The 25,419-nt window shown below is 41.9% G+C and overlaps 1 protein-coding gene across 3 annotated transcripts in view; it reads right to left on the bottom strand.

Moving 5' to 3' along the window:
- ANKRD6 (ankyrin repeat domain 6) overlaps positions 1–25,419 on the bottom strand; it is a 115,943-nt gene that overhangs the window by 78,462 nt on the left and 12,062 nt on the right. Inside the window, exon 1 of one of the 3 annotated variants that reach the window (XM_069804865.1) lies at positions 22,697–23,019. The exons of the other annotated variants lie outside the window; for them this stretch is intronic. The gene's annotated coding sequence lies outside the window, so the exon portion shown is untranslated. Of the gene's footprint in view, positions 1–22,696; positions 23,020–25,419 lie in introns of those variants that run through there. 3 annotated transcript variants of the gene reach the window in all.

Raw genomic sequence — 25,419 nt, 5'->3', positions numbered from 1 at the left:
AGAGCACAGAAAAAAAACTACATGGAATAAAGAAGCCAGGTACTGAGAAGTGCTCTAGTTCTCTCCCATCTACACAGGTCCTAAGGTTTTCTGATTGCTGCATGGGCCTGTAGTAGTTAATGAAGAAATCTGATTCTTTATTCAGCTGTAACATAAAACAATGCATAAGATATCAAATAATAACTAAAATATCCTTGACAAAACATAACTGTAGGGAATTTCTGGAATTGATTCCATAAACCAAAACCAGTGATTTAATAACAGGCACTAAGAGTAAGGGCACTAAGAGTATTTAAACGTCCATATATTTTTCACAAATTGAGGCAAAAAACATTTGATTGGTCATCTTGTTTGTACTAAAAACAAGAAGGAAAATGTTGACTTGAAGTATTATACAAGATTATCCTGCGTCTGCTCTACCATCTCAAGTAAGAGGGAAGAGGTGCAGCAGCCAGCAGGCCCTCGGGTACCGAGGCTCTCTACAGCTCTCTACAGCAGGGGAACTGAATGTGACCAAGAGGAAGCAACACACTTGTAAACCCACTCCAACCACAGAGCAAATAATTCTGAATACCTAATCACTACCAGCCAGCTAACCAGGCACATGGCTGGACTGAAGTTCTGGCAGTTAGCCCCCCGGAATAAAAGCTCGCACAACTGCAACAGAAAAAAACCTACGTTTCATTCAGCTTCACACCTTCTGAAGACAACCCAACACACACTGGGCTTTTACATCCAAAAGGAGGATTCCTCAGAGTTTTTTGAGCAGCAGACTCAACTGGCATAGAAGTGAGGCATTGGGAGAAACTGATTTAATTTAAAGAGCTAATTTTAGAATCATAGAATCACAGACTCGTTTAGGCTGGAAAAGACCTTTAAGATCACCAAGTCCAACCGCTAACCTAGCACTGCCAAGTCCACCACTAAACCATGTCCCTAAGCACCACATCTACATGTCTTTTAAATACCTCCAGGGATGGTGACTCCACCACTTCCCTGGGCAGCCTGTTCCAATGCCTGACAACCCTTTCAGTAAAGAAATTTTTTCTAATATCCAATCTAAACCTCCTCTGGCACAACTTGAGGCCGTTTGCTCTTGTCCTATCGCTTGTGACTTGGGAGAAGAGACCAACAACCACCTCGCTACAACCTCCTTTCAGGTAGTTGTAGAGAGCGATGAGGTCTCCCCTCAGCCTCCTTTTCTCCAGACTAAACAACCCCAGTTCCCTCAGCCGCTCCTCACAGGACTTGTGCTCCAGACCCTTCACCAACTTGGTTGCCCTTCTCTGGACACGCTCCAGCACCTCCATGTCTTTCCTGTAGTGAGGGGCCCAAAACTGAACACAGGACTCGAGGTGTGGCCTCACCAGTGCCCAGTAGAAGGGACGATCACTACCCAATCACTTTTACATGTGATTTAAGAAATGTGAAAGATCAGCATCTCTCATGGTGATAAAGGCACAATAATTTGCAATGAAATATAAACCTTATAGTAAAATTTGCCAATTCTATTTTTTAACCAAGAAGATACTGTATTTTCATAAATGTCTATTCAGTACAAAGAAAAGCATTAGAAAACAGTGAATTGTTGGGTATATTTTTGATAGAACACGATTAGTACTTCTCAATATTGTGCAGAGCTGTTTTTAGAGGGAAATGACGTTTCAATTACAATGATGAAAAACAGGTTTTTTAAATAGTTTTATTCATTATCCCAAGACCACCTTAAAGACTGGTTACAATGGAAGAAAACACATACAGCTGTTGTCTTTTTGATAGCTCATTGACTATTCCTTTTGGGTTTTGGTGCATTTGGGAGGGTTGCTTTTTTGTTTTTAACTCTTAAGTACCCCACTGTATGTTAAAGTATACTTTGAAGAAATGCAGTACCAGCTCCATTTTGCCACACCATCTTAGAAACACAAGACTAGCTAATAAGGTTTTGAAACCTTTCACAGAGTACATATGAAGTAACTTTCGACACACTCAACAAAATTCTTATTAAACGGAGCACACACATACTTCTAACATCCGATACAAAACAGTTAAAAGAACAACATTCATTAAATGAATATTTCCAAATCAATTAAAAGACCTTCAAAAGAATAAAGACCAAAACAGGAGAGGAAATTATTTCTCAAATGAAGCTGCATATCATACAGCAAACACCTGCACCATCACCACAGTTAGACACCTGCAAGCTCCAAAGCCAAAGTCCAAATAAGAAAGAAGAAAGCAGAGATCACAGCACGGGTATCGTGCTCTCTACTAATCACCTACTATGGAGCAAAACCACTCTCTCACCAGGAAAAAAAAAAAAAAAAAGATGTGTATATATATGCCTATGTAGCTATCTGTGCATGATGTATCTCTCATTAGACACTTGCACAAAATTACACAAGAAATTGCAATTGCTACCTGCCAAGGTCTACAAGTAAATTACAGAGCAGACCATTCGTTACAATGAGCAGGAGGGAAATTATTTCCAAAAGCCAAAGAGACTTTACTTCCTTGCATTGCCTCAGAGCTGGCAGCTCATTGGGGACGCCTCAACGGAGAGTGGGCTCCCCTGACCCAGCAGGGTCCTGAGAGCAGTTGCTCCTGTCCCTGCAAGGTCTCCTCTTAACATCTGGGACGTTTCATGCCTTACTACCTTTCATTTGGTTTCCAAACAGGCCCACAATGCATTATTCGCCACCCTGCAACCCAGGAGAGAGGAGGGGGAGAAGGAACCCTCTGTGCAGGATCGAGGAAGATTATATTTAGCCCAGTTTGATCCCATTCTCAGTAATTTGGGCAACAAAGAGCTCAGGCTCCGCTGGGGGTGAGGAAGAAGGGCGCATCTCCTGGTGTGCCTGACCCTGCCATAAGTAAACCAACTAATCCCCTTCTGAACTACTCGAGTCCTCCAAAGCAATTATTTTAGAAGACAGGCAAAGACATCAACCAGTCTGTATCACCCACATCCAGACACATCCATAAGGCTCTTGGATAAACTCTCAGATATTTCACACCCTCGCTGATAACCACCTGATGCACAGAGTCACCTCTCAGAGGGTGTGGGGTTGCCCGTAGGTTTGGACATCCCCAGTGGCAAGAGCCAGCAGTCCCTGGATGTGTCAGGCAGTCAGCACATGGGGCCCGGACTCGGCACAAACAATGACAGACAGAAGGAGAATTATAGGGAAACATCACAAAAATAAGGAGCATTAGATGTTCCTGATAAACCCACAGCGTCTTAGGAGCTGCAGATGCAAGAGACATACGCTGCTCCGCTCTTCAAAACCTTCAGTAGGGCCAGGCTTTTAAGGAGGCAGAACAGAAATTTGGTTATAGCTGCTATTCACTGAGCCCCAGCATCACCAATGCAGAGTGCAGGAGGGTAAAGACAAAGTTCAGACCCCAAATTAAATTCTGTTTTTGAACTTCAGTGCTTTCATGTAACATAAAATCATTAAGAAAAGGGAGCAAACAATTCAGCTGCCAAAAGCTTGCCTAATTAGGGGAATTTGTTTGCTTCACATTTCTTGAATTCCTTCCTCTTCGCAAGACAATTGACTAAGAAATACTCCTTTCCTCAAAAAAGCACCCAAGCAGAATAAATAGAACAACTAATATAAACTGGCAGCTGTAAATTAATCTATACAGTAGGCAGTCCGGAAGGCTTTGTTCATCCTGATGGCTTTGTTGGCTACAAACCAGAGGAAACAAAAACAACCCCAAATATTCATTCACATCCGCAAACTGTTCATTAAACGGCAGCGCTAATACTTAATCTCACCAGATGCTGGGACGAAACAAACATCACAGTCTCAGCGTACTGAAGTGTTCCCGTGCCAAACAAGAACTGTTATCGCGCTGGCACAATCATCTGAAAAACAAGCAGACATGCACGCATGTGTGCACAAGCTAGCAAGCGAGCAAGTCAAGTCCTTCAATTGACGCCTAAATTCCTTCCAAGGCTCTCATACTTCCTAAACTGGTATCATTTGAGCTCATTACACACAGATTACAGACTAAATTTATGTTCTGTTTCTCCAAATGGACCTCTCTGCCCCCAATTCACACTCATGCACTCTTAAAGCAGAATTTTCAGTGATTATACCTATTTTTGTCATATTTATTTTCATGTTCTTGTCAATTTAAATGAAGCCGAACATAAGAAAAAGGACTGAGTTTGCACTAGAAAACACCTTAATTTATAGCCTCTTTGGTAGGGAGAGAAAAAAAAAAAAGCTGTTCTGTAATAGCTAATATAGTGCTATGTTATGACATGCTTTTTTCCCCAAGCCTATCTCAAACAAGTTATTACATCTTAATCATTCTGACAAGTATATAAAAATGTTTATCAAAACCTCTGATGAATAGTTTTATAACTATTTCTTTAACACTGAGCTGGGAATGAGAATGAAAACAAAGAAGGCTGATTCTAAATTTTTATTATATTCAGGTGATCGTATTTGCTTCACAGATACATTACCCAACACAAAAATGTATTGTTATATTCAACACACACAGAACAATATGTTAATTTAAAGCACCCAGATCCAAGCTCCTCCTGGGTTTTTCAAAGGAAAAGGCAATGTTACTAAAAGCAATTTATTTTTTTTAACCTTTCTCTTGATTTATGGTGTCATATGGAGAAAAAAATCATTATATATAGCTGCTCATATTACATACTGCGGTATGCAAATATCATCAGGGAAAAAAATTCAAAATAAATCACAGTCCTCTCCTGCACTGCCATTTAAATGTATTTCATCCAGGAAAGTAACTCTATTTGATTACTTGCAGCAGCAGCATTGGTAAGAGTGTGTCACAGCTCATTTGCCAGAGCTGCAGGAATGAAGCTCATCCTGTGCTGGAGACGTACCTCCATAAACAAAGTGAACGGGTGCTTGTGGAAATACCCTCTTTATGAGGTCTGACTTTTCCTTTCTTTATACGTAGCACCACTGCCAAAGCAAGCTGCCAGTTTCAAGTACTGACAGAACTTAATGCATGAAAAAAAAAAAAAACTGAAATTGAGTTATTAACCAGGCCGGTTCATACAGCAGTAGAATAAATTTCTCAGGGAGGTGCTGGGTTGATAAAAGCTTTACTATGCTAAAACATTAAAAACACAAGTAAAACGAAATGAAGGATAAAAGAAGGCACTTATGGCCACTGCCACCTTATGGTTTGGGGTGAACCTAGTACATTTTGGAGGCGGTACACTGCCAAGGCAGTGGTCAGACAAGCATCTTTCATTGAGAAAGCACTCGCATAGCAGCTGTTCTTCAAGTACAATTTCCCCCATCCACGTTCTTCATTTCACCTGAACTGATCTTGAACCAGAGTTGGGTTTTTTAGGTTTTTTTTGATCCTTACTTCTGTCAGATACTTGGTTCACAAAAGCGCAAGACCATTAAGGTTGAGCACAAAGGAAATGCAGAACAGCAGTGAGCAGAGTGCTTTGCTTACACTCAGAATAGACATTAAATAGCAGCAGTCTCCCAACCACATTACACAGGACTCTCAACAGTTAAGTCCCTGACATCTGTACAGATGCACGAGGTGCATGTAAGCCTAAAATATTCCTATATGTTGCCTAAGAACACTTTGGTTTACTTTTCTCAGGAACAGACTCAAAGAAGAAAAACTTGTGTATTTCCACAGTGCAGCTACGGGGTCACAAAGTTCCTTGACAGGATTACTCGGCACTATATAAAGCCAGAGTTTATTTTCCCCATAGAACATCCTAAGAACATCAAGACAGGTTCCCCCAACTGGCACAAGATTACTAAGACCCAAACTTGAGCTACTTTATTTCAAATACATTAAAGTACTAGCCCCCACATGCCTCCTCTCAACTAGTTTTCTGACCCACGGACATTTAAGTTTATTCGGTACTTATGGGAGGAAAACTCTGTTCCTTTGCTGCCAGCCTTACTGCTCCTTTGCTGACCGCTCCTTCCTTCCTCCTGCCTCTTGTGCTGCCTAGAGCTAGGAAGTTTTTTCCAATTCACTGCCACCTCAGTATAACATTCAAATCTTTCCTGAAGTTGAATTTACTCAGAAAGAAGCATATATATATATTTATATATATAAGTTTTTACTGATATTCCTTTTTACACTCTACATTATGGTTTATAAACATCTAAGGTGAGCTTTCCCTTCTTCTAACACCACCTACCACCCTGGACCTACTAACCCTGCTCCCGACACCTTTGGCACGTACCGCTGTAGGCAGGCTCTAGCCAGCTCTAAACCCTGCATCCCCAAGCTCCAGCAGCTCTGCCTCCTCTGCCCTGGGGTAAGGCAAGCCCTGGCCACAGTGGTCTCACCACCAACACAGCATATAACCACCTCACCATTGCAGAAGAGAGCTTCTGCTCCCCACCAAATCCCCTTCAGTAACAGCAGGACCCCGAGATGTCCCTCCTCTGAGCTACTCCCACCTCTCTGTGCCTCAGCAGTCCATCCACGCTGCCCCTGCACAGGATCAGCACGTGTCCAAGAAAGTTTGTTGGCTTGGGCTTCGCACCGCACCTCTCGGGCTTGTGCTCCCACCCAGGCTGAAGGGAACTGCAGCGAGCCCCAAATGCCAGCCCTGGAGTGGCCACCGGCAGCTCAGCTGGGAGGCAGCAGGGAAAGGACAGCAGAACTGTACCCGTCGAACCCTAACCCTAGGGAAACTGCTGCACATATTCACACCGTCTGCGTCTGGAAGGACTGCACTAAGAAGTGGAGAAACTGCTGGATATAAGTGCTAAAAGGGTTACAAGCGAACTATCAACGTACCCACTCCTAACTCAGTAAATTGTGCAATTCATTATGGGAAGGATTATGTCCCCAGGGCACTGTGCTCTGGCCAAAACACACCCACACACCCCTCCTTGCAGTTCCTCCCTGGACAAACACCAGCAAATAAATATTCTCCCTGCTGACACAGTGCCGTTAAGTACTAACGGAAATATTCAGTAGCTCGCAGGAGCAAAACCATTTCCAACCTTCAGAGGGAAAAAAAACCAAAAACCCACAACTCCGGGCCACCACATCACTTCGCTGAAACATAAACACAAAACAAAACTATATATGAACAGCAGCTGTGCTCAGTTCTTCTACATGCATGTGTATGTACATGCACACATGCATATATATTGCGCTGCCGTCTGTCAGAGGCTTCTACTAGCAGCTGCAGGAGGCAAATGCACCCCCTGCTTAATCCCCTCTCCATGTGGGAAAATAGCTCATTTTACTAGCTGAATTCATGCTATGTATTTTCTTTATCTATGTGTATCATTAGGCATTCTTTTCTCTCTTTCATGAATGAATTGGGGAAGAGTCACTGATTTCTAATGAGGAAGAGCAGAAAGGCAGGGTGACAATAAAGGGACCCTGTATTAATCAAATGTCCAGCCCAGACAGCAATACCAAGGCTTTAATCTCTGTCTGGGAGAAGTGTCGGTTAAAGCTTTCACTCAAAGAGAAAAAGAGAGATTTCACATGGCAGGTGCTGCACTTGCTGTGGAAGTAAAAAACTCCACTATCCCAGACGTCTGGTGAGTATTAGAAGAGAAAGAGGAAAAAGAAGAAAGGAAACAATACAGCCAGCAGCCTCAACACAGAAGGAAGTGGGAAGGAATGGGATTTCTTGCTAAATTCTCACGTTATTAGGCATTAACAAATTTAAAGAGACTAAACAACGTGACAGGACAATGCACTTGTTCCTCATCTGTAAGCATCTCAGATAAGGCCACATTTTGTTCTGGCACTGCTCCCTGCTTGACCGGTGGTACCCATGCAGGACAGAGACAGGGCGTGTAAAACACAAGCCTGCCTGGCTCCATGGTGCAGCTCAGCCTTCGCATCTCTCGTGCTGGGATCCTGCTCCTGTCTCTTCCTTAGAAGACATTCCTGCCTCTTGGCTCAAGAGCCACAGGCCTCTTCTTTGCCCATCCAAAATCACGTTGGCACTGCTGGTGCAAAACTCTTCTCTGTGCTGCTCGTGTCTTCTGGAAGAGCCTTTGCGCACCTCCCTGCCTCATCTACTTTCCAACTCATTTCAAACCCCAGGAGAAAATGTGTGTTTCCTTTCTTGCCCGAGCTTCTTCATTTCTCTGTGTTATTAACTATCTCTGTAACGGTATTATTTAAGTCAGTGAAGCGTTTTGGCATAGAAATTGTGTGGGAGACTCTTAAAAATGACCTGCCACAGAAAACCTACCCTGTGCCTCTGTAATATTAAAATACATATTTTGGTGAGGAGAGGGAAAGCTCCTGTTTATTACTTATATTAGAAATTTGGGTCTTGCCTCTCCTGGGATGTCTCATGAATGACTGGAAAGGCCATGTCAGAGTAATAAGCATCACTGCAAAAGTGCCAAAGGAAAGCGAAAATCCTTCTTGTTACTTTGTTTAGTTTTGGATTATGTTCAGGAAGACACATCACTTCGGTACAATTGCCAAAGTATTTCCTGCATCATCCCAGTTTGCAGCGTAGAGCTGGGTAAACTCCCATCCTAACCACACCGGTCCTCCATGGAGACCTCCAACACAGTCAGAGAAGACTTTGGTGTTTGAAACACTGCACCTTGAAAAGCAAAGCAGTCAGGAGAAACATCAGACCCTTTCAGGCTAGCTGCATGCATTACTGAAAAAAAAATACAGCTTTCTTCCATCCTTCAGAGGTGAACTACAAGCAAATAAAGTGGCATGATTCCTAGACCTGGTGAGCACTTTGCAGAGCCTAACCTTCATAATCATCAGCTTCATAACAACACAAAGCAACACTGACGTTTACATCTCACAGGCTAATCTCTAAGACCTATACAAATTTACAACTCCTCAGCTCAAAGCACCATAACTTTGGTATGTTCACCCAGCTGTACTGAACATGTATCCTGCACCTTGTATTTCTCTCCTTGGGCTGTTCCACCTGAATCTGTCATCCTTCTTTCATCACCCTTCCCTACAAGCAGCCTACTGTTTTCATTTAAAATATATACAGTGCTTCTTAACCATTTCAAATAAAACTTTTATCAGTCATGTGCATATCCCCAAAATAATGTTGTAGTCATTCAATTCTGATACAATACATAATTATTTGACTCAACTCTCTAGGCCGGATACCCTTCCAAAGTCATGCCACAGTTTATGATAAAAAAACACTATCTGCAGGTACAGCAATGGTAGGGTAGTATCAGGAAAAATTACAAGAAAGTTCTGCTGAAGACATAAACATTTATTATGTGAGTATAGTCTGATTAAATATTCAGCAACAACTACACTGCAGCAAAAAAACTGTTTCACCTTCAGAAATTAACACAAACATTCATTTATGAACTTTAGGAAATCAAGCTTAGGTTGTTGTTTTCCAATCCCACATTATCCAGAGAAAGTCTATAACTAACATATTACGGACAATGACTTGAAGAGTAAAAAAACCTCAGTTCCGAATTTTTCAGTGGTTCTTCCAAAAGCAAAAAAAGAAAATAGTATTTCACACCCCAGAATACATGTGCTGCTGCTACAGCTGCTGGATAGAGTAAAAGTAGCAGTATTACGTTACCCTGCACAGGCAAAACACAGCATCACCAACACTACTCGCAGACACGCTCTGAAGCCCTCACGATGAGATGTGTTGGTGAGGCATCCGCTGCTGGAGATCCTCTTTCCTTGTTCCCTCTTTCAAGGGCTGCTTGTCTATACAAGCAACTGCCTTAAACCTAAATACATTGAGACGTCAATATACAGAGATTTAGAAATTGAAGGGTGGCATTTTCTTCTTCAGTACAGTCTTGGGTGTAAAAAAGAAAAAGAAAAAAAAAAGGCATGACTTCGGAGGAGTTGCAGCAGGGTATGAAGGTCCTGTGTCCTGGGAGGACTGGTGTGATGCGAGGCTGTGCCCAAAGAAAAGCTGCGGATGGGGAGGTAGGAGGGCGCAGAGAGGGTGGGAGGATGTCCCCCCCACTTTGTTTGGAGGACAGAAGAGTTATATCTAATAATGAAACGCCTCATTGGCCAGCGGTGGTGCTTGAGGTGCAAATGCGTTCTGCCAGACAGCCATCAATTTCAACTGCCAAGTGTGTTTTCCCAGTCTCCAGACCCCAAAGAGCTCATGAAAACTGCAAAAGGCACCGAGGGCAGGCTGCAGGCAGCCCAGCAAGGGAGCGTGCTGGGAACGGCCCTCCCTGCCCAGGCTGGGTTAAAGTCACCATTTCAGACTTTGTTCTGGTGAGCAGGGTACCAGGCTTTCAGGAAATCTGAAGTGGAGTAAAAACCAAACCCAGTGAGCAAGATCCCAAAGGAGACACCAGCTCCCACACAAGGATTGTCAAGGCGAGCCAGAACTCCTCAGAAAAGAACAGAGGAAACTTTGCAGGGAGGTGACATAGGGCAGCACAACATAGTTGCCACATGGATGAACTGTTCATTGCCCTTTCTAACAAAGAAAAAAAGGAAAAAAAAAGGAAAAACATCAGAGGAAACTGGAAGGAGACAGTTTAAGAACAAGCAAGAGGAGAGCGAGACCTCTGCAACTCCTTGACAAAGGATGCTGTAGATGCTGAAAGATCATATGGTATGAAGGGAGAGCAGACAAGTACACATAAAAGAAATCTACCTAGAGATAACAAATACACAAAACCACACTTGGCTCTGTAAGTCCCAGAGCTGATAGTATCCTAGAGAGCCTTAGAAGCCACAAGAGGAATACAGGAACGGCGATGAGCTAACAAAAAACCAAACAGCACAACATTCATCAAAAATTATGTCTGATCCAATGTTCCCCTTTGACAGGGTAACCTGCCAGTAGGCAAAAAGAAAAGCACTGTAAGCATCTTGACTTCAGTAAAGCTTTTGACACTGACACATGAGCTGAGGAAATACAACCTATGGGTGCCAGCTAGGTACACAAGTGGTTTAGAAAATCAGTAACTCAGTAGTTATCAATGTTTCCCTATCAAACTGTCCAGCAATTTCTAACAGGGTCCCGTATGTGTCTATTCTTGGTCCAGTTTTGTTTAATAGTCCCATTTGTGACCAAGGGAACAGAGATGATGCTTGTGAAATCTGTGCCTGACATCGGAATGGGTAAAGTTTCAAGTCCTTTAGAGAGAGACAGGATCCACATTTCAAAGTAATTTCAAATTGAAGAATGGCCTGGAATAAAGAGGATGCAATCAAATAAAGTGCAAAGTTCCACACTTAGATAGGAATAATCAACTCCACAAATGCGAAAACAGCAATGAGCTGACTAAGCAGTAATACTGGCAGAAACCACCTGTTAAGACTCAGTGAATCAAAAACTAAATGCAAATAAAGAATATCATGCTGAAGGATGAAAGATACCTCTCAGGCTGGGTGGGACATGTTAGTAGTGGCTAGAGAACTGTAGATTTTAGTAGGCAAAGGAAGAAAAATGCAGAGGCTCATTTGTTTGAATAAGATATGCCAGTGTGAGTTAGACTGTGATTTAAAACCAACTTAATTAAACTGATGCAAAAAAATAAAGTGATGCTGTTGTAAAGTAACCCATGTTTAATTCATTTAGCATAGCTTGATAAAGAAATCTTAGGCTACTTATCCAAGTTACTCATATTCCTCCAGATCTCTCCACCTCAACAAGGGATAAAGTGAAGTATGAACACTAACACGTATATTTTTCACTTAAATCATTTTGCTTGTGACCACTAGACAGTATTAAATTACAGTAAACCTCACCAGTGCATTTCCTCTCTGAGAGAAGTAACTTCTACATCACCCCATTTTTGCTAACCAAATTACTTTAAAAATGTGCATGAAAAGCTGATCATTTGCAGCTGCTCATTGGAAATGGAGTGAAGAAAAACAGCCCAAGGCAAGCGCTGCACCTCTCCTGTGTCTAGTCCAAACTGGCATAGGTCTCACCACTTTCTACAGAGCTGAAGAGCTTCTTCATTTCGAAAAGAAATTGTGACCATCTTTACATGAGAAAATTGGTTTTGGTGTGCCTTTTATTTCACAATTAGAAGCATTCAGCATACAGGATTTTTGTATTTATTACTATTAAAATCTTAAAATATTAAAAACTCCCTTTAGCAAACTGTCAACTGCCATCCCTTACTACAGTGCATTGCTCTTGCACTATGAATATTAAAGCAAAATGTGTCTTTCCCATTTAACATAACCCCCTGCTCACTACACCACATTATTTGTACAATAGAGACAGTGACACAAGGAAATTTTCAACAAACTGCCAAAAACACTTTCTCTACTTCAGGAAACATTCATTCTCTAAATATAATGGTGCACACAATTATATAAATCAGAAATAATCCTGAAGTCCCTATTCTCCATGGATAATGACAGATATACGTTCTGTAGGCTTTCTTAATAAGTATTATATCCATATCCCACCATATTATTATTGAGCAGATTTATGCTATCAGAAGAAAAAGTATCCTGCCTATGTTACTACCATAATGGAAAGCATTATGGAGAGCCAGGTGAACGTGTGTACCAAAGCAGTTCCAGAGTGGCCAGGCCTGAAGCAACCTAGACCAGAAGAGAAGAGTTCAAATTAGGAAAACAATGAGAACAAAAAGATGAAAAGGTCAGACAGACAAATAAAGCAGCAATTAGACACAGAGGTAGCTGGGTCCAGTGATGTGACCAGAACACCTATATTCCAGTCCCAGGTTTGATAGCAGCTTCCTCTGTGCTGCTGAGAGTCATTTAATTTCTCTGTGCTTCTGGTTTACAAGCTATAGAGATGATGATTCCAGGTTTACTGTGACATACACTGGTACTGCAAAAAGTAATGCGCTACTGTTTGCGCTGAGCTATGGTTTTTAGAAGGAACGTAAAAGATGAAAACAGAGAGTAGGAGAAAATAAGTGCAAGGGAGGAGAAAGACAAAACAAAGAGGAACACAATAAAAAAATTGAAATAAGGAGTTCAGGACAGAAGTTTGAAACTGATTCTTTAACTCAAGATTAAAAGTGTGAAAAATCATTAATGCTCCTGAAATACAGGTTTCTATTTAGCCATGTTACAGCCTAAGGCAAAAATTCTGCAACCCAGCACAAAGCAAGCTACCCTCTTTGTACAGGCTATACAAATAAATATGTAAAAATAACAACTGCGTTTATTTAAGCTATATTCTCCAGGATTGTCGTATTGACCGGTCACAACAAATGAGGACACATGTTCTAGGAAAACAGCATATTGAAAAAATAATTAAATAAATAAAGGGCAGTACAAAAATTGCCAATGTGCTTTTTGAAGATTTATTTAGGATACATTATCAAATTGTCCTTGTGGCAAAGATTTCTGCTGGCCAAAAGGCACCTCCAATTTCCCCAAGCTTCAGCTGCTTATTTTCAGGAAGAAAGGAACACTGTGTGAATGTCCTGAAAATTGGCTTTGTTGGCTCAGTCTTCTGCTTTGAATGGAGCAGAAGTTCATACGCAACATAATATCAGAAATGACTAATGCTACTCAAACTAACATACGCCTCTATTTTTACACTGTCCTCTGTTCTTCTGCCAGATGCCTCTCTTCGTTCACTTCATCTCCTTAATGAAGCCCAGCTATATAGGCCCTAGTGCTTTGATTTTAGAAAATGACATATGATACTTTACAAGAATACATTATCATTACTATTAAGAAGACGACAGACTGCCTCAAATTTAATGAAACCGTAACATTTAGTTTATCTGTTCAAAGAGATATTCAGTGGTGCAGATATCCCAGTCTCCAAAGGCTGAAACCAGCCACAAAACTCCAGCCAGCAAACCGACCACCTGAATTAAAACAAGCACAGGTTATTTATTGCAGATATGGTCATATGCATGGAAGTGTACATGACATTTTGCCCCCATTTGTGTGGTGGGGTTTTTTGTATTGGCAAAGAATTGGCGATGTAATACGGCTGATCTAACCGTCCGCAGGTCTGGATGTTCATCTGGGATCCCAGACCTGTGGATGGTTTGATCACCCTGGGATCTCGCTGAGCCTAGCAAATCTCAGCCTGTTATTTTGCTCACTGCTAATGAATCAGTATCGTAAGACCCCCTGAAACCTCTCATTTTATTTTTATGCTCCCATTATACACAGTGGATTATATTGCTAACCTGCATGACCTTATCATATACCCTGTTACGTGATTAATTTCTAATTTGCCTTAATTGAAACACTGAGGAAGAAATATAAGTCAAAAAGCAATATAAAGCCAGAGTTTCAACTCGTATTTATTACTACTCTCAAGGGCACAATTCATCTATCTTGAGGAAGCCAGAAAAGCATGGAAGGTCTCATTTGGATGTTTTCTGGCACAGCAAGGACCACTGCGATAAAAGCGGAGCACAGCAGTTCCAAAAAGTTGTGCCGCTCTATGCAGAGCAGTTACAGAGCAGATGCAACCTTCATAAGAAATCCTCCCAACCCACCTTCTCTCTCACAGAGAAGACAGTACCACCACTTCCATACAGGAGGGAAGAGGCAAGGCTGGAAGTAGCTCCCAGCAGTAGGTGCTCAGGATCCAGCACCAGAAGCTGCTGTTACCACTGCGGCATGGGTAAAAGCAGTCCTAAAACTGGAGCACAACTCCCACCACACCCACAAAAGCAGCTGCACTGCCTGGGACCACACGGCATCTCAGGTCTGATGCTGTCCTTTAATGTACTGGGCAGTTCCCAAACTGTCTAGGGGGCGTGCTCAGGAGATGAGAAAAGCCATTAAGGGTCAGTAAACAACACCTATTAGAGTTTCAGCGTTGACCTACTCATTTCTGTTAGGCAGATGGGCTGCACCTCTAGATCGTCCTGTTATGTCCTATGTAATAGGGTAAAAGTATTTTTCTTTACCAGGTGAGATGGGCTTTCGTATTTCACATCACAGCTGTTTTCACTTACAAATGAGATGATAAAGACAAGTTAAGCTTCTTGTATACAAAACCACTGGTAAGAAGAAAAAGATCAGGTCCCTGCGTGTGGCGGGACGCAGAACATTAGCACGGCTTTAGACAGTCCGTTCAGTGTTAGCTTATCTGCTTTATTTTTAATAAACTGTGAACTAGCTAGCAACTTTGACTAACAGTTAATGCTTTGACCCAGCACATACGTAAAACCAGACATAGCCCCAAAGAACAGGTTTACTCCCAAGATCAGTCTAACCAGGGAAAAATCTTACATATGGGTTTGGGTTGATCTAACTCAGCTGCAGCACAAACTGGGGCCAAATGCACTGCACGAACGATCCTTGTGCAAACATGCCACGAAGGGCAGCTAACAGGTATTACACAGGCCAGAAAAAAAGGAGCCTGTTAATGTGGGGCTGGAAGAGAGGTTTCATAGCACGCAGTCACCTTCCTTCCTCCCGTGCCTTCCGCTGCCCAGCAGAATGACTATGCAGGATAAAGCACTATGCAGGATACTGGACCTAAAGCTGTAGAGGAGAGTAATGCCTTTCTGATCCACTGACTAAATATGGATATTCAGCAATTTGTTTTCAAGAGGTATCTTTTTTAGCTAGCTCATGACATTTATGCTGCAGATAAGGGGTATTGCAAGAAACTCCCTTAGCACGACGGAACTTACCAGGGCTCTTTTTCCCTCTCACACAAGGCTAAGGCAATAGTTCCCAAATCCTAATGCATATATTGCTTCTGATCTGTATCCCCTTCCAGCCTGAGGGAGTTGAAACATGTTTTATACTTATGCCCTAGCCTTCAGGATGCTAACATTAAAAACTCATGAAATAAAACATATGAGCACAGACAAAAGCACTCGTGTGAAAAGTCTGGGCGTCTAGAGGTGGCTGGCACCCCTTGGCCACCCTACTCCTCTCCCCAAATTTCAACGACTGACTAGATGTCCCACTCCACTATCTCACTTTTTTTTTTCCTTAAAAATATTAGGAAATAAAATTTTGTGTTCCTTCCAATGTAAGAATGGAAAGTGAGCAAACTGAGTACACTTACATAAAATAAATCTCTTCTCCACAAACAGTAAAGACAAAGGTCATCCACTACAACCACCAACTGCCTGGAAGCAGAACCTATCTCTGACACCAGGGAAACATCTGCCTCCAATGCCACCACCCATACCTTCCAAAATCAGAATAATCAGTTCCCAACTGACAAGCCACATCAACAGAGGCATAAGCATGGGGCTAGTATTGCCTTACGCAGTATTTCCATGCCTACACACACCAAGGAGAGAACTGGCACAGAGAGGGAGCGGAGGTGGGATATGGTCATTAGTTAACAAGTCCAGGCGCTGCTTCTGCAGCTCAGCAGTAAAGAACAACCATCTGATCGGAGAATTTGGCATTCCCCAAGCCCCTTGTCTGGTCCAAGTTGCTCCTCACCTGGAGAGGAGCCATGCCCGGCTTCCTGCTGGCCTGCCTGGTCACCATGGTCATGTAAGTCTTTGTGCACCTGAATATTAAGCTTAGCCCAGTATTGGTGAATTACTGGATTTGCTGTCATTTCAGCCTGGGTAATTGTACTACTGATCTGTATTTGTTACTGTGCCATTACTTAGAAATAAGTTATTGGTCTGGTGTCTGGTACTGCACCCTGAACCGTAACTCGGTGGGGCTGCCTTAAGCCCTTAAAATCCATCAAGGACTCATTCCTTAAATGTCTGACCATTAGTGATTCGACAGATAGAAAGCAACTAAGATAAGAGAGGAGGGAATGCCTACAGAGACCCAGGACCTACACACAGGCTATAGGTTTGCCACAGAGAAAAGAGAGGCAAGAGCAGGATCATCAGGGTAGTCAACCACCAACTCATCATCTAGTAACAAGAGAAAAGATGGAGGAGAGGCTCACTTTTTGGAGGCTAGCTTTGTGGCAGCAGGAGATGCTGACCCCTTTTTGAAACAAAAATCAGGGGATGACTACTTACTAGCTTGAAATTTTGACCAGCATGACCTTTCTTCATAATGTGAGACCAAACCTTGCAATGTCCCAGTGACTTTGCCCAGTCACTCTTGGAATGGCTGACCTCCTGAAAAGATCTCACTGTTTCATCTACGAAGCTGAACACACAAGGTAAACCTTTTGGTGCAAACTTCCTTGCTGCCTTTTTTCTGAATGGTTGCATTTTCATCACTGTCATCACCTTCACCAGATGCTCACTGCTCAAAAGTGCAGTCAAAGGTGAAGGACAAAAACATGGCAATGATGTAAGAGCAACTCTGAAATGATTGCTAGAGACGAAATCAATAGCGGTGTGCTACTGTTGGGAGATCAGCAATATACGTTTGAAAGCTTCTGAGCCAAAAGTGGTTTCATCTTCAATCAGAATAGCACAGTGTATGAGGATTTAGTTCCCCTCAGGTATTCAAAGTGCTGTTCTAATATCCAAAGTGTGCAGCTTCCACAGATCTCCAGAGGTCCCTTCCAAACTCAACTATTATGTGATATGAATTAGGTTAGAGAATATTAATAACCATATATACTGGTAGAATATGAAAAGACATTGTCAATTTTAAAATAAATTAATTTGTACAATGACCGTAGTAAGAATTCAGTTCCAAGGCTTACATTGCATGTATTCTACTTGCCAGAAGAAATACAAGATACTAACAGGCCAAAGGATGGTTTCATATGGGAATATAATTACATCCAATGATGGCTGAATTCTCCTTAAGCAAGGAAATATTTGCAATAAGCCTTTTTAAAATATCTATATACAATTTGATAGAAGAAAAAAACCCACAGATGTCTTTCTCTGAGACAATGGTAGGCTGCTACTGCTATTAACTCATTTTGAGAAAGCCTTCCAAATCCTGACTGCCTTAATGGCTCAAATGTCCAAGAAAAACACTGGTAGTGTCTTATTTTAATCATAATGTTGGGAGAGAAGCTCCAAAATGAAACTAATCTTTAAAGACAGGAGAATTAAGCTACTTTTCCCTGTAGGCTATGCATGTTCTCTTTGTCAGAGTCTTTTACGGTGCATTAAAATGCACTTTACTTCCAAAGAACAACACATTTCATGAGCCATATTTTCAAAAATGAAGAAAACATGTTCTGGTTATTGAACTTGTCCGCAAAATGATGGATGTGTCTTCCAAGAAGCAGTTATGAAACAACAATTGGGTCAGTCCTACTTTATTTGTCTGTGCACCAGAAAAGACAACGCTGTAATCAGTGCAGGCTCACTTGTAGTAAAACAGAAGGTGAAACAGAAACAGCAGGAATATCTACATCAGATGATCTGACCAGCAAACTAAAAGCATATCCTATAGTAAAACCTTAGTTTCTTCCTTCCTGAGGGGGCCAGAGATGAAACAATCCTGATGCCTTTATACGACAGCAGATCTGCCCACACTTCCCTGATGAAAAAACATAGTCTAAATCAAATATTATGGAGATTCTGTATGGGATTTCACACCTACTTGGTTCACCAACTCGGAGGTTTCCACGTGTTGTGAGACCCAGCTCCACATTCAGCTCTGTTGGAGCAGTAGGCACCATTCCTTCTCAGGAGGTTAAGAGGGACCGAACTTACCCCACCACCCACATTCACTTGCAGCCCCAGGGAAGGCCTGTGGCTGCACAGATGGTGCCACACAACAAGGCATCCCAACCTGCTGTCCCCTCCTGTACAGGGACCCAGTACAACCAAAGACATTCTTACAGCTACAGATCTCCCTGCAATGGAAAATACCAAACACCTGGTAATGACCACTCCGTTAGTTCTCCTGCAAGACTATCATATCACATTTTGAGTATCATACAACAAGGAGCTTTGTATCTTCATTAAATGACTGAGGAAGTGGCAAGCTGGGGTTAGGGAGAGGAGGGCAGTGATGAGAGAGCAGAGAAGCCTGCAAAACTTGTTCAGTCCTGGATGCTAGGTCTTGGAGATTTGTAGTGATAACACCAGGCAACACCCCAATCCTTAAAAGAAAAAAACACACCAAACCTCAAACCTTTAGAATGGGGAGAAAATTCCTCCCCTCCATGCCATTCTGCAGGAAGTGCAATATACAGCTCTAACTTTTCTTGGGCAAGTACACACTGCAATTTTCACAATATTCAGTATTTTCTGACTTGAAGCAATACTTTCTATGATCCCATAACAAAACAGGGAAAGGTCTGAAAAGAACTAAGGATACCAGCTCCTCCATCTTGCCTCTAGAACAGAGATTCACTTTTACAGTAATGTTAAAGATTTGATTAAGACTGAAGGAGTCCCTTTGCTGGGAGGGGAGACTGTCACTTGCTGGCACATGAGAAAAGGGTATCTTGGCACACTTGCAGGGAACCATATGTTTACAGCTCTGTTTTCTGCAGTGATCTGCTATCTGCCTCCCAAGAAGCCAGTGCTGTGCTCCCCAGCTAGAATAGACTTCTTAACAAATTCTCTCAAATAAGCAAAAGAAGCAATGCTGGTTTATGACAGGTTATTCATTCCCTTAAAAATGCTTTATGCCTGTCATACCAGCTTTTGCAGGGTGGAGGATAAAACTAGTCACAGAAAGCGTTCTGAAGAGGAACATGCTTGTCTTTTCCCCTCCACATCAGTCTGCAAGGTTTCATGCAGAAAACCATAAGGCTAGAAATCAGGAGCAGGTTCACCATATACTACTTACTCATCTGTGCTGCGTGAGCCTGGTAGACCTGCACTATCCCCATAAACGTGGAGAGCTCTTCAGAGGGACTACGTTCCTGGTATGCCCTGCCACAACAAAACCATCAGGGAGGGCAGGGAGTGCATCTGACATCTTCGGTACGCAGGGAGAAGGGAAAAGGCATCAGGCCTCGGCATTAGGTATAGCTGGTGGCATGGGCTATCGGGTGCTACCCTCACAGGTATGGGGAGAAGAGGCTGCCTTGCCTTTGAATCCTTTTGCGCTTCCTTATGGTTTCTCTCCTTTCTTGCCTGGGGAGGGAGGGAAAAGGAGGGACGGAGGTCCCATCGAGCCACGTGTCTTGCTACAGTCCCCAACAAGCGCCCTGTCAGGGCAGGTTCCCCCAGCACTCAAAAGATTCAGGTGTTTGCCACTGTGTTACGAGGTCTCCCCCTGAGATCTGAAGGGATGCCGGCTGCTGTAACTGTTCAGAAGGACAAGTAGCACAGAGAGGCAGCACAGTCTTCCCAGCCAAACCCCTCGTACATTACAAAGAAGTCAAACACAGAACTTGGATGCAGCATGGAAAGCAGCAGCCTAATTCCCAAGTTAGACATTTTGTCCAGAAGAGTTTTATACAAAATAAGGATTAGAGTCTTCTAAAAAGCTCTTCCAGATGACTGTGACTGCCAAGCCAATGCACCGGCAGCCAACACAAAAAGCTGGAAGCAATCTGTGGAGACAGGGCAGCTCCCTTGAAGCTAGAGACTGACAGCTTTGGCAGCAATGCTGAAAGGACGCTGCAGTGTTTGCTGCAACAGAGCTGCACGCTTCAACTTGGAGAGAAGGAAACATCACAAATGGACACAACAGGAGCTCTTGCAATAACTGAAGGGGCAAAAGTACTTAACTATTAAAAGGCACTTCTCTCGCGAGGTATTTAAGTTAACAAGCACCACAGGAGTTTCAGATAATGGATTCATTCCAAAGACATTTGCGTGATACACTGTCATACCTAATGAAAAACTACGGTTTAAAGACAAGTTTATGAGACTCAACTCTGCTAACTGCAAGCTTTCACAAGCAAGGACTCCTTAACCTGGCAAACTATAGGCAGCTCCTTCATACAGTTCCTCCACTGCTTCAAGTGCCCTTCTTGAAGTGACAGCTCACATATCTATGTTTACATATTAATTATTACCTATTAGTAATCCAATACTATCATCTGAGGTGTGACGGATAATTTTACCAATGTGTACTCCTGGGACACATCTGTTCCAGCCCTGACCACACGCTACATGTCACCTAGTTAAGTTAGAAACTGCCACAATTGTTCTCCAGCTGTTATTACCAGGAAAACTGTAAGAAATATGGTATGTTCAGCAAGGAAAAATTGTACATTTGGGATTCTGACATAGCCTGGATAAAATACGCATGCAATTCAAATTCACCTTGTAGGAAGCTCCAAGTTGATGTTATTCTAAGATTTGTTTTGTTAATACAACATTGTTGCGAAATAGTTTAGAACTGAAAAAACCACTCAACTTGAGGGATTTATTCCAAGGGACTGGGAGTCAACAAGACCTGAATGTCTATTTAAAAAATAGTGATTTTAAAACTGAAAGTTTTCATTATCATCTCTCAGCCCAGATCAAAATAGTTCAAATCAAACTTTGAATGTAAATTTAAATTTCCCAAAACTGGTTAGTTTTAGAAGTGAAGTAATACCATTGCTGCATCTTCAGATTTAACAGAGTGAATCAACTTCCTCTGCATTCCTCCTCCCCCATCAAAGCAATTCATCCCTGTCTTAATTCAGGTAGGCTAGAGGGAAGTGAAGGACAACAATTAACATCTCCTCCTCTCCCCTCTGATTCAAAAGAAGGCAACAAAAGACTCGGTAATGGATAACCATTCTCTGAATTAAAAGATCCAATTTTACAAGATTCATCACAAAGTCTCTTATTCATCAGCAGCCTTGGCACTCTTACTCTTCTCCCTCACACAGACATTTCTGGAATGTGTTTCAGGCTACTTAAAAAAAAAAAAAAAAAAAAAAAAAGGTAGTTCAGCAGGAAGCAGCAAAGGCTAAAGAAATGAAGAATCTGAAATCGATCCTGCTCCTGTCCTAGCAAACACAATTTCTGCCAGAACCATCAAGCAGAGCAGGACTGTCCCCTTGGTGAGCACGGTTTTCTTTCTATTTTTTCTTCTTTGGTGCCTCCAGTAATATTGACAAACTATTTACACAAAAGAACAATACTTGCAATTTTACATCAACAGGCTTATAGCTGTTCTCTTATAAGGCATTTGAGATTTTATATTAACCAGATTTGGCGACTGAGACCTACAGATCTGTATTTTCAACTGCTTAGGAAAAGTTCTACTTGAAAAGTTTCCTCCTTGCTAGACTGCATGTTGATTTACTAACAGACCTGCCAGGATGAGGATACACAGGAATTCACTTCAGAAGTTTCAGGAGGTTTTACCGTCATTATTATGGGAAGAATATTGCTCTTGCTTGCTCTGATTCAAAGCTTACAAAAACCAATTAAGAGATTGAAACAAATTCTGCAGAACCAACAGGAGCAAGACATTTCTTAATCGAGTATTGGACCTGGCATCTGGGCAGCCTTTGCAACAGAGTGCCAGTATCCTCTCAAAGAATACCTTCTCTGTACTGCCAGAGGCAATTCTGCTCAGGATCAGATGAGGGACAAAATCTTGTCATTATTCCATTCCCTGGATTTAAACTGATGTGAACTGACCATCATTAGTATAGTGCAAAGAAATTTCCCCAGAGATCTAACCCTTTGGTATAGTACTACAGTAATAGGTATTAAAATGAGGAAACAAAAATCCTGAAACACATTTTTTCCAGATTTATGTGCAGTGTAAATTCATGCAACAGAGTACAGTAAAAGAAATGGACGTACAGAAAACGATCCTGGTTTTGATGAATGTGTCAGTTTGGGAGCACAGTAAGAAATCAAAGGAACACATTTGCCCCGAAGGAGTTAATCTAACGCTAAAGCTGAAAAGCAAATCATATGCCAGAATTAGTCAACTGTTGTTCCCAATGGCGCAAGCCTGCTCTTGGGTTCCAGGTCACAGCTTCCACACAAAAGCATACTCTTACCTCTCCTGAGCCCTGCCCAGTCACTGCTTGTCCTGTGCCCCACACAAGGCATGTCTCCCACAGAGTAACATATACACGATGACGTCTTTAAGGTTTACAGTGCAGCATTCTTTTCTTACGGTTTTTCATGTTTAATTTCCGTTTTAAATAAAAGCCACGGAAAACCAAATATCCAGCAGCACCCCATGCCTGTACATTCTCTCATACTACTTGCCTATGTTAACGATCCACAGGACTTGTATTCAGAGTGTTTAAAACCACAGTACACACCTCCTCCGGTACTTGAACTACAGGAATAAGTGCTGGAAGAAATAGGCATACAAGGCAGCAGAAGCAGACTGGCTAGTGGTGAGGAACAGAGTCAGCTTCTTGCCAAGGACTTACACAAATATTTTTAAGACATGAGAGGAATGTTGGGAGTCAAGCTTTTTTTTTTGGGGGGGGGGGGGGGGGGATGTTACTGAACAGTGAGAAATTATGTCTACTGGCTGGGTGCAGCAAAATGAGAACAGGTTTGGCACTTTCTGCAAGGCAATGTAGATGCAGGTAAGACTTAGGGCACCTGTTGTAATCGGTGTCCTCAGCATGGGCTGGAGTGGTTTTCTATACCTGTAAATATGATTATGAATATGAATTATTATTATGAATGTATGAATATAAATAATGCACAATGATTGTACTTGCCTTATTTCTGTAGCTGTAATGTAAAGTCTTTCTCAAAAACAAACAAAAAATGAAATGCATACATTAACACAGCTGGGTTGATGAATGGGAACTAAAAGCAAAGACCTGTTGCCTTGTTCGTCTCACTTCGTACAAGTTACAAAAACCACCTTAGAACAGTACACCAAAACTGCTAAAAATATTTTCAGCTTTATTTTTCACAGACAAGTTACAGGAAAATCTTGCAGCAAACACCCAATGCTGAAGTCCTGAATGTTTATTTCTTTCATAATTTATAACAAAGACCTCTAGTTCTTTACCTTTCCACTTCCCTCTCTCTGGAATTGTATTGCATTTAGGCAGAGAAAAGAGTCTATACTTCTAAGTGGAAAACAGGTAAACATTTGGTTATTCATTTTGCATCTGCAAAAGTTAAGCTGATATCACCAGTAAGTAGAAGGCAAACATTTTAATAGGTAAGAGGATACTGTTTCTGTGTTGGGTTTTTTTTTTTCTTTTCTTCATAAATCAAGCCAGGAATTCTAAAGCTATTCTCATTAAAAATGCCCCACGGGTTCTCTGAAGACCTGTGCTGACATGCCAGTAGGATCTTTACAATTGCAGATTTTGAGGGGAGAAGGAGGGGTTACGCTTGAGAAAAGGCGTGTGCTGGGACAGACTGCACAACAATGACAGCAGCAGTGTTTTGGTACAAGATCTTTGCTTCATCAAAACGTACTGGGCTGTGTATATTAGTAGGACACATTTGCTGACTCAGGTGTTACAACCTGAGAGTCCAGGAATAAGTTTAGTTTATGCAATACACACTTATTTCTGAAGATGGTCCCAGCATCGGGTGAATAACCTTGCTGACAGAGGTTTGACAAATTATCTGCAAAAGGCCTTTGGCTGCACTAACCCATCTCACGCCATGCCTGCTCTTCTTACACCTTCTGCACAGGGTCAGCAAAGCTGAAATTGTTCGCCAAAGTCTCAGTCCTCTCCAACTCCTTCACATTCAAATACTTCAGATATCAAGTATTAAGTAACACCCTAAACCACAAAAAAACATACCTTGCCTGTAGAATTACTTCTTGAGACAAATCTCTCCCCCACCCTCCTCCAGCTCCATCCTTCTCAGCCATGCTTATGAACCAGTCTGTTAAATCAAGCCATCTATGTACCCATTATCTGCAATTTTTATGGACTGTACAGTACCAGAATTGACATATGATCTTGCCTAATGGAGCACTGTTTATTGCAAAACTGGCAATCATTTTTCAACCCAAAAGAGGTTAAGATATCCTTCTAAAGCACTACAGAGCCTTAAGATGTGGGGGTGCATTAATTCCTTTTAAGATACAGAACATTCAAACATTTAGATATATAACACCAATACAAAACTCTGCAAAGAAACTAAGTAACCCAGGCAACCGGCTCTAGGTGGCCCTCCCAGACCTCCAAAGGTCCCTTCTAACCCCAACCACTCTGTGATTCTGTGATCCATCTAAAATACATTCAGTGACTTACACAATACAGATTATGATTTTTAGTAAAGCATATCAAGATGAATAAACTGGGTAGCTATGTTAGAAATCAGAAATTTGTAAAGATATATTCAAGCATTTATTCTCATGACAAAACAAAGACACAACCACCAGATAAACAAGGACCAGACGAGAGTGTTCCCATACATAGCCTGAACCACTCCACTCCCTCAATTTGTCCTAAGCTGTTTAACTATTGAAGGAGAAATGGTACAGCAGCAATGTTCTCCTCCATGCATGTCTGAGGATATCCGACCCAACTCAAAGTAAGGCAATTTCTCTGCAGCAAACACAACTAAATCAATAATTCTAATAGGCATATCAAAGTTCATTTTCCTCATCAGCTGTTGATATCCAAGGGTGCAATACTGTGATGCTCAGATCTGTCTTGCACAATGTTCTTGTTGGTACTTTACAAGTTGTAAAGTAAACACAGGTAGTAGAGAACAGGGGCATTATTCTGAAACTCCATGATTCTGCTCCTCTTATACATTCGTTTTGCCAGTGAGTTTT

Source organism: Haliaeetus albicilla, chromosome 17, assembly GCF_947461875.1.
Source record: "Haliaeetus albicilla chromosome 17, bHalAlb1.1, whole genome shotgun sequence".
Lineage (NCBI taxonomy): Eukaryota > Metazoa > Chordata > Aves > Accipitriformes > Accipitridae > Haliaeetus > Haliaeetus albicilla.
Note: the sequence above shows the minus strand (reverse complement) of the source record. Positions and strands in the feature narration are given on the sequence as shown.